The sequence below is a fragment of the Poecilia formosa genome, unplaced genomic scaffold, assembly GCF_000485575.1.
Source record: "Poecilia formosa unplaced genomic scaffold, Poecilia_formosa-5.1.2 Scaffold665, whole genome shotgun sequence".
Lineage (NCBI taxonomy): Eukaryota > Metazoa > Chordata > Actinopteri > Cyprinodontiformes > Poeciliidae > Poecilia > Poecilia formosa.
The window spans coordinates 6,236-13,269 of NW_006800604.1; the positions used below are offsets into that span (position 1 = coordinate 6,236).

The 7,034-nt window shown below is 34.9% G+C and overlaps 2 long non-coding RNA genes across 2 annotated transcripts; both read right to left on the reverse strand.

The window, feature by feature from the left end:
- On the reverse strand, positions 1-1,380 carry LOC103130728 (uncharacterized). Its single transcript, XR_475253.2, has 3 exons — positions 1,354-1,380; positions 1,072-1,176; positions 1-25 (listed from the first exon to the last, which is right to left on the reverse strand). It is a non-coding gene; the product is annotated as an uncharacterized LOC103130728 (long non-coding RNA).
- A 3,111-nt stretch (positions 1,381-4,491) lies between these two features.
- LOC103130729 (uncharacterized) lies at positions 4,492-5,427 on the reverse strand. The gene is made up of 4 exons (XR_001660356.1): positions 5,264-5,427; positions 5,037-5,140; positions 4,824-4,959; positions 4,492-4,696 (listed from the first exon to the last, which is right to left on the reverse strand). It is a non-coding gene; the product is annotated as an uncharacterized LOC103130729 (long non-coding RNA).
- Positions 5,428-7,034: the final 1,607 nt, after the last annotated feature.

Below are 7,034 nucleotides of genomic sequence, written 5' to 3' on the forward strand. Positions count from 1 at the left end.
GCTGGGAATCACTCCTCTCAAGCGTCTAGAATCGAAATATTAAAAACGTTAATACTTCTATATTGTAACTTTGTAAAAGCTTTTCCTTAAATCAAAAATGCTTAGCAGAAATGCAAAAAACATTTTTAGTTATTGAATAATCTCAATAAAATGTAAGATAATCACATAATTTGAATGTTTCATTTCATATAAAATAATTAAGCATGTCCAAGATATTTAACATTATTTTAGTGAAATTACAGCTGAAATGTATATTAGTTGTCTTGCAATGAATGGTTTTCAGTGTGTTCTGTTAATTGGTTATAAATGTCAGAGGAAACAAGTAAATCCCTACAGTCCAACTCTTATCTACAGTCTGGTCCTCTTCCTAAAATATGTTAGGAAGCTTGCATTAATTTTTTCTCAAACAAAAGTCAGATAGGAACATTTAACATTATACCCCACAATATTTCATTTTGTACATGTTTTGCATAGTATATCAAATGTACCATTACTTTTTGTATAGATATTTATGCTAGAACAGCAGTTAACCACATTGTTTGTGCTCCAAAGAAATCACTCATTTGCAGTAAAATAAATCTAGTTGATTAACCTCAAAAGTATTTAAGATAGTAGAGATACAAAACTGCTACATCAAAAAATTGTAAAATACACTTCCAACACATTTGACAACCTCACCATTTTCTGCTGCATTTATGTTCAATTCAGAATAAGTTTGATCTCTTGTTGACCTAAGATATATGCTAATATTTCCCATTTATTTTAGCAAATTTAAATCTATTCAAGCTAAAACTACAACTGGCACATTGTTAAAATATAAAGAACTGTTATATTATCTTAAATAGTTAATTGACATTTCAGTAATTCATTGAGATAAATCTCAATTGCTTATGCCTTATTTGTTACTTTTAGTACAAATAATCTGTCCCCGCAAAATATTTGCTTTGACCCAACATTCTGCACAACACATGAAACAAAGTAATGGCTGTAATTTTTCAAATAAATTTGATTTTATGAAAAATAGAAAATAAATATATTAATACACACAGCAAGAAACAGCACAATACATACCAACTGACTGGGAGGACTCGCCAACAGACCAGGACAGTTCGACATCTCCTGAGATTCAGAAGGCAGCACATCGCAGACAGGCATCTTGGCTGCTTTAGCCTCAACCTGAAACCACAGCAAAGATATTAAGCTTATTTTGCACAAAATCAACAAAGATTCTAAATAAAATATTTTCATTTATAACACTTCATAACTCATTATTAGTTATACATTAAACCTTCATGTGCAAAACACTTTTATTCTATTATGACAAATTATTAACCAACTTATGCTTTTACAAACCTGCTGTCTCCCACGCTTGGTCCTTAACCCTTTAACTGCCCGCTCAACCATTTGGTTGAGCACATTTTGGGTCTCTATATCTCAACATGAGGGGTGCCTAACTTAGCTTAACCTGATTGAGCCATCTCTGCCACTTGCTTGAAGTATGATATGCTAAAGAAATTAAATAGAGGGCACCGTTTCTTTAAATTGCATTCTTCTTCTTTCCCTCTCCAACCAGGAAGTCAGAAACACAAAAACTCTGTCACAAATATCGACTGGTTGTGGTAAACAAGCAAATATGGTAACATTTTAGAATAAATGTGGGGAAATTATGATTTTCACTACTACTAACTAATTTAAACTTTTCAACCACCACTATTTACAATAAATCCTTCCAAGTTGTGAGACCACGCAGTCTTCTTGCCATTTTACCAAAAAATCCTCAAGAATCTGATGGTGTTCTGAGCAATGATGACCAAGAAGAAGTTCCCTTGGAGCAGCAAAATGACAACGCAGACCCAAATTACACCTCAGACTACAACAAAAGTGCAAGAAGAATCTGGAAGCAGGAAGACATTGATGAGTTCCAGGTTCTGAAATCAAGATTTGAACCCCCTGAAGCTCTGCCCTAACCCTATCCTGCCCCTAACCCTAGCCCTTTCAGTATTTCAAAATGTTCTTCACTAAGGAGATGATTGAACATATCACACATCACACCAATTTGTACTCTGCTCAAGAGCTGGGGGATAAAATCAAGACTAGCCCTGAAGAAATACAGCATTTCCTAGCGATCCTTCTTTTTATGGGTGTTTTCAATTTTCTGTCACTGGAGGACTACTGGCACCATGAATCATGCTTTGACCTGATTGCTGACACTGACTGAAGATAGGAAAAATTAAAATGTAATATTTCCTTGTTNTATTCAAAATAGACTGGGATGTTTTAAATTTCAAAGTTCTATCAGTAATCTCCTATCTTTATAATATCCCCCTGTGTTTTTCTTATTTCAAAAAGAAAAACAATTTAGAGGTGGAAAACCAAAATAGGAGACTTTCCCCATTATGCTAAAATTTCAACATGTCCAATCAGTTACCCATGTGACACATAAACCAAGTTAATTTAGTTAGAAGTTAGGTTAGTTTGTTAGTGTTGTTAGTCAAAGTTTATAAGACAGTTTCCTAATAACTACATATATCGTCTTCAAGTCAAGGCTGAATTCCTGTTTCATATTAATTGTACTGCACACGCAAATGATTCAGCTTCAACCAGATTGTGATACCAAAATATGTAATCATCACCTTTAAAATTGTCTGTAAAGCAGTAATAAAAGTATACTTATTAAACAAAACCTGCACTGTGTCTAAACAGTACAAAATCAGAAAAAATATCACACAACTACTCCCTAAAGTGACGTCATATTTACATAGCGCTTCCTAAAACCCATCAATGGCCATCTGCATACACATTCATTCTCATTCACACTCAAACACTCTTCAACACCCCATTGTAAGAAAGATGCAGAATGTTACCCCAGATCAAACTGACCAAACAAATTGAGGTGTGATCCTCCCCCAACACTGCCGTGAGAGCAGGAAGAAGACCCCATACTCAGTATTTGAAGGCATCCTCACAGTAGTTGACCTGTAATGTAACCAATATATTTTCGAATTCTGCAGAAACTCTGGGAAAACACATTGAGTAGTGTAAGTCACCTACAGCAACTGAAAAGATTCCCATGTTCACCTGTAATTTGTTCGTCACACTCCCACATGTGAAATAAGACATTTGTGAACCATAAAGTTAGAACCTCCCAATTTGTACTGGTTCCATCTTCCAAACACATATTTACCCAAATTTCAAACCACAAATCGTCCTGTAGAAAGTGTTAAACACAATTATTATAACACCATGGTTGAAAGAAACATAATTATCCAGTAGCTCCAATGTTGTTCAGTTTTGAGTGAAACTATTTCAAAAACTCCATTTTATACACACAACCATATTTCATGATAGCCCACTGTTATTAAATGGCTACCCAGTAACTAGACCCCCTGTAGGAAAGTACCAGAAACCATTCATGTGGTCAGGTAATATAAAAAAATGGACTGCACACGAAGATCGTCCTACAAGAAACAAAACCATTCATTAGCGTTTCAAGATGTCCTACATTAACAGTGTAGCAAACACTGTCAAGCAGAAAAACATCCATTTGTTCTCGTTTTTGTTCTCTTGTTCCAATCAGTGAGGGTGTTCCATCCTGTGTCAGGAAACCTAGGAATTGAAGTGATTGTCAATGTTACAATATCATAAAAAAGCAATGAGATCATTCCAGTGCTCCAGCCTGGAACTGATGCCACACATTTCTCCCGCTGAGAAAGTAGAAACATCTNATGGTAAATGCTACTTCCAGTCTTCTGTAAATTACCTCAATGCCTGGGTGAACATCTGAAAGGTCTGATGGAGAGACCGTTTCCATGGCAACCAAGATGTCAGGTGAAAAACGGGAAGGATTCAGCGGTACGGAACACTCTCTCAAGACTACTCGAGTCCCATGAATCTGCAAAACAAACATTTGATTTTAGATACCAGTAACATTGACAATTAGATCTTATAAATCGCTAGAAGCCCAAAATACCTTGTGATGAACCACTCTTTTCTTCAGCGAATAAGAAGATTCCATTTCCCCTGAGTAGTTCCTCTGTAAAGATAGAGCACATATGAGTTGTTTAAAATATGAAGGATAGTTAAACAAAAACCTTTCTTCTCCTGCAAAAATATTACCTTTCTGCCAGATCTCACTACCCTCCACTCGGAAGACGGCAAAGATGGGACCCTTCTTTCCTCCTCTTTTACGACAATGCAAGGCACAAATCTTGGCTTGTAAGCAGTAGCTGCCTGACTCTGCACCGGTGGCTTTGGTTCCAACATTTCAAGATATCGATTTGCATAAATCCACAGGAGTTTCTTGAGAATAGGCATGCCGTAGTCATCGCTAAGGTGGATCTGCACACAGAAACAATGACAGAAAATTCACATTTCATATAAATGGAAGATTTATATGTTAAAAATGAATATGTACTCACCCCATCACGGCTCCAGAGATCCAGACGCTTCAAAGGAAAGTATTCAGCCACAGGAAAATAGGGATACCTGAAAAGACAATGACAAAAAAAAAGTTCATCCAAATATTATGTTCACCAAAAACAACATAAATAGACCTGTAACCTGTAATACATTTAACCTAAGAGAAACGCATTAAATACCTACCAAGCTTAGCTGCCCTGCGATGAAATTCTTGCTGAAACAAATTTTGCTTCTCCACAGATTCGGTCAAGCGCAGGGGAAAACCAATACAAAAGACCTAGGAAAAACAACAAACCATTTAGAAATTTGTGCTTATATCGCTGTTTCTCAATTCCAGGTCTCTCCACACTAAAACGAACAACCACTGCTTTATATAAACCACTCTTGCTGAAAACAGTACATACCTTCGGCCAACGATACAAGACGGTCAAAAGGTACTTCTCAAATTCCTCTCCCGCTTCATCTGGATTAAGGGACGCAGTAAGATTGTTTCCCATCAGCAAACGATCGCAGATGAGACGCGCCAATCAGCAGCACAAACTGTAAAACGGAAAAACATAGCAAGATGAGAACTATGTCTACATATTCTATTTGAAATTAATTTTAAGGACACTTACTTTTCCATCAGACCGCTACTCCGGAATTACCAACTTGTGAAAATGGTTAGTAAATGAACTGGAGGGCCAGTCATTAACCCGATGTCTCCAGCCCGTTCCTCTCCCTGTTGAGGAATAAGGAAAAATAGAAATAAGTTATTTAAAGTAAGGTTAAACATGTACTCTGAATATTTCATGTCACACAAATACATCGCATTTAAAAAAATGCTCTTAAAATAAACACTGACGTGAAACAAAACCACTGGAGGTCTCTGGGATTCCTACTCGTTGGACTCCAGCCGTTTCCATCCGGAGGCGAGCTGCTAGAGATCTTCGATAAGATTTCCCTCGAGGCATCTGCATTTAAAAATTTAAGCATTAGATGAGTACAGCAAAAATTTAAAAATGTATTAAAAACCATACATATTGAAGATCACAAAACTACATTTTAAAGATTTTAGTTATTGCTTTTGCGTTTGTTAAAAACATAGCTTTCATAATTGTCATTTTTACAAAATGTTAATCACTTAAAATCCAGCAGTAGAAAATGTACCAACTAAAATAAAGTACTGTTATTTCAAAAATACAACAAAAACCTCCAAATGCAGCTTTGACAGTTTACAACCCATAATTTCCCTTAAAAATGAATTAAATCCAAAAAATACCTGTCAAGTATCACATTTGACTGAGGATAATACCATATTTCTCATGAATATCACATATTATACTAATTACAAATATTATGTATTGCAGCTACGCAACCTGAATAAAACACCAAATGCAGATGGACATCAGTAAGTGGGCTTCTCCAGTTACAAACAGAGCAAAATGAATCATAGCAATGTGCTAATGCCCTATATCGGTTGGTGCAGTTTAAATATTTCTAAAGAAGGTATACATTTTACATATGATCCTTGTTTTGGCTAAAAAGACTTGTCAATTAATTTGGGGATCTAACAAACAAACGAATTATAAATAACCATCTTCTGCAACAAACCTAGTAAAAGTTTTAAAAAGCCTGAATGCCAAAAATTATTTAGCTTAAGGTTGGCTTAACCATTAAGAATCAAAAGTAATATTAGATGTCAGTCTACTTGTTTCTGACTGTGTGAAAGTGAGTTGTGCCATTTTAAGTAATTATCCTGATAATGCCATGTATAAATACAACACAACAATAGCAACTGCTTTCTAACAGTTAAAGCCAACAGCATTTACATTTCATTTCATATAATTTATTGGAGAGCGACTTATAAAAACATTCATATTTAAAGTTTATTATATTTACAAACTAGCCTGTTTGCAGAGTATTAACATTGTTAACAGCTAATTCAGTACCAAGTCCTGACAATAAAATGTTTGTTCAGTGACACTTTAATTAACTACAGCTTTAATTTATGCCTACAGAAGCCAAATACATCAATTACCAACATTGTGCATTACGTCACCGGACTATACGCGTTGCTCATTCGCTGGAAACCATCTAAGACAACAAAGATACGTAGATCTTTATGGCAAGCAGTTTTATCATACATTTGGTTTTATTAAACTGTCTGTTGTAACATTCAAGGTATCTAAGAATGCATTTTCACTTGAAAATAAGAGAACATTTTAACTATCTGAATGATAATTTAAGATATCTGCATTACCTTCTGACTAGTAAGAATGAGCATTCTATATCTCTTAAATTCTATGTAAACCCCTCTGTAATGCTGTTAAGCAATCTATAAAAAGTTGCCTGTTGGTTTTTAGGTTCTATGGAAAACTGTTGTTACATAAATTACGTTTCATATGACTATCATTAAAAATATTAATTTGCCTAAGGAATTTACACATTTCATGAACAAAATTGTCATTAACTTCCAAAAACTAGAAAAACCTTGGACATATGAAATATATAGTGAAGAAAAATTCATTAGTAATTTCTTTATGCAGGTCTATTTTATTATAAGAAAATCTTGGGTAACACTTTATTTGACGGGTATTGAATAAGACCGTCATGACACCCACATAAACATGACA